This window comes from Sapajus apella, unplaced genomic scaffold (genome assembly GCF_009761245.1).
Source record: "Sapajus apella isolate SASKATOON/1434 unplaced genomic scaffold, GSC_monkey_1.0 scaffold7162, whole genome shotgun sequence".
NCBI classification, from domain to species: Eukaryota; Metazoa; Chordata; class Mammalia; order Primates; family Cebidae; genus Sapajus; species Sapajus apella.
In genome coordinates, this window is record NW_022444086.1 from 179 (window position 1) to 3,390 (window position 3,212).

General features: G+C 42.0%; 1 pseudogene; it reads right to left on the bottom strand.

Moving 5' to 3' along the window:
- Positions 1 to 699: 699 nt before the first annotated feature.
- Positions 700 to 3,209, bottom strand: LOC116548121 (annotated as a pseudogene).
- Positions 3,210 to 3,212: the final 3 nt, after the last annotated feature.

Genomic DNA, 3,212 nt, shown 5'->3' on the forward strand with positions numbered 1-3,212 from the left:
AAAGGACACAGGAAAAACACAAACCATGTGATTAGAATACATACTGCAGTTAACATGGAACTCTATACAGCAAGGATAAATAACTTCTCCTGTATGCAAATATGCATCTTAAACTACATTTCAAGTTACTTTTAAAAACCGAATGTGCTTTTAAAATACTTACAATATATGAACAGCCTCCAACAATTACTGACAATGATTTATTTTACAAGAAATAATTCGAGAGAAAACATTTTATGACTTCAAAAGAGTAGGCCAGTTTTCTAGCAATGATTGGCAGATTTTGAAACAATGGCACCACAAAATAGTGCAGCTTATTTTTAAGTGGGTGCATGTGGTTAAACACCAGAAGCTGTGTAAGAGTTAATACTGTGTCTTGATTTTGACAGGTTCATATTCTACGATGTAAAATCTTAAAAAGATTTCATAGTAAACAGAATTAACAAACTGAATGATTCTCTCAAGGTTAATGCCTAACTGAAATATTTACATATTTAAAATGATGAAACTTATTTTGCTTAAAATATGTGCCTACCAATTGTCAAAATACAGTCAGTTAAGAAAACCTTCATTCGTTAATATTATGACCTCAGGTGAAATGGATGAGAGGAAGACGTAGTAAATGACAACATGCCTCTGCTAGTGCGGTGGTTTTTTTCCCAAGTGTCGTTAAAGCCATTAACAGGGGGAGACAAGCCTTCAGACCAAATGGTTATAGAGCCCTGCTTCGTGTGTTGAGAGCAAAAGGGGACACGGTGACAATATTGTCATGGTTTAATGTTAATGTTTTATGAGAAGAAATTTGGTTGAATTCCTTCACTGGACAGTTCCATATCTTCATGAGCTGAGCTGCCTGGTATTTCTGCTGAGGTCTTCATTTTCTTATTCCTAGCTTCTTTAACCCCAAAGTTGTTTAGTTCAAAACAATGTTGACACTTATTCACGTTTTTGTGCTGCAAAAAAAAGGCAGATTGGATAATTATGATTGGGGTATTCAAAGAATGGTAGCCTGCAGCTCTTACCAAGTTCACTAAATCAAGATCGAGCTGTGAACAGGTGCAATAGTCACACCACCGATATTTGTGTCCAAAAAGATGTGCTCACTGACCAATACTCAAAAACGTGGGGGCAATTTCTCTTCAGCAGGTGACAAGGGGTCATCAGATAGGGGCTCCTCTGCTTCAGAATGCTGCTCATCTTCCATTGGAGAAGAGGCAAGGTCTTAAGAGGTTAGGAAAGGAGGGCTGCTACTTTGGCTGATGAGGCTTTAGTGGCTCAGTCACACCAGTAAGAGGCCCGGAATTAATGAGGGGCTCTGTCACAGAGGCAGACAGGGTGGGGAGAGGAGTAACTTCACCAGGCCGTGAAATGCGAGGGCCTTCTGCAGCAGCTGCACTGGCACTGCTGAGTGTTCCCAAGGGTGTCATGCAGTGGGGAGTGCTGCTGCTGCTTAAAACATGCACGAGGCTGTGGCATTATTCTACCATGGAGTTGGTGTGGCTGAAGCAGTTTTCAGGGACTAGGAGAAGCCTGGAGATGCCCCTTCAACTGGGTGAAAAGGCAGATGGCATCAGCGAATAGGTTTTAGTGTTGTCTGAACGTTTTAAGATAAAGTGGGGATCACTGTCACTTTGTACTTCAGGTTGCGTGGTATGTTTTACTCCCTAAGGTTGGTGATGACCAAGCCTTACTGTTTGTTGCTGATAAGTTATTCTGCTTGATTTGGGGAATAGGTTTCTTCTCCACTGCCCTTATGTGCAAGAACCTCTGTCACCACAGCACACTTCTTAGGAGAACGGGTAATAGGCTGACAAAGACATTCTGTTTTTGTGGCAGGCTGCCAGGACCTCAATGGCCCTAGATTTGATCTTAGCTTCCATTCATTTCTTGGAGCCAAACTCATTTGTGTCTGAAAGTTGATAAAGAGGTAGCACACGGAGCTGCTCTTGAGGAATAACACCTAAAGTTCAGTTATCTCCTCGAGTTAAAGTACAAACCACCGTGCTTCCATTAATCGTGTTGTGAATGTCCGTGTGGGGATGGGCACAGAAGTCCAGGCAAGTGGTGACCCCAGAGAAGGGATGATCTTCCTTGCTGCCAAGCTGACATTCTCTGGCAACACTTTCATATTCCACATGATTCTGAAAAATTCAGGTAAGGTACCACAGCATCCTGCTTATAAATTGGAGCTAACCATGTAGCCAACCTGTAAGTTTGGTAGAAGCCCAAGCCCCAGAAGATTTAGAATTGTTCCAAGTTCTCCCTTAAACACACAAAAGAAACACTTGAAGATAACTTATAACCATCCAAGTACATTCTCCATGAACAACCAAAAGAGAATGAAGCTCCACAAGTCTCTGGATAATATTCCTTGATAGGTACAGGTACGATTTTCATTGAGGGTACATCTTCAGTCAGTAGAATGCCCATTGTATGACTTGAAATTCTCTGAGCTCTGTATAGCAGTCAGCCATTGGAAAAGGAATGCCATCCCATACCATGAGTACAACCATCATAGCAGTTGGACAGTGGTGGCCTGTATGCTGCTAGACCAAACAAAGAATTCTTAATCACTGCTTCTTAAAACTCAGCAATTAGACACCCATGACAGCTTGTCCCTTCTTTACCAGTGTAAACTGTTTCTATCCTTCCTGCGTTTCCTTTTTGATCATACCTAATCTCCGTGACTTCTCTGACAGCAGAAACATGTGGTCCTGCCCCACGGTATATATACTACGGGCCTTTGTCTTGATCGAGTAATACCAAAAGACAGTTGCAGGTGGGCGGTTCAGAATCCTTAGATATAGACGCTAGGTTTTTCTAGTGTTAGTAAAGTTTGAGTTAATGACTGAAATTTTTCTGTGCATTGCCCACTGGACAACTCATGTTCCAACACTGAACAGGCTTCCTTTTCACTTTTGGTAGAAACCAATGTAATTCCACCTGAACACACTCCATTTACATTCCTGAGTTAGTGCTGACTCCAGTAAGGGTGTTGGATGAGAGATACCAGGCAATGTTGGCAATTGCTGATGCATGAGTTGCTCCTTCACCTGCTGAAACAGTATTTGGTCATTGCCAGCCACCATGTTAGCACACTGGCTAGGTGCAGAGGAGGGCTGGGTCAAAGAATGGGCTTTCTGGTTGGCATTCACCATTAACTGAATCTATGAATTAGAAGCTTTATCAGTGAATGCCTTCCTGTTGGATTC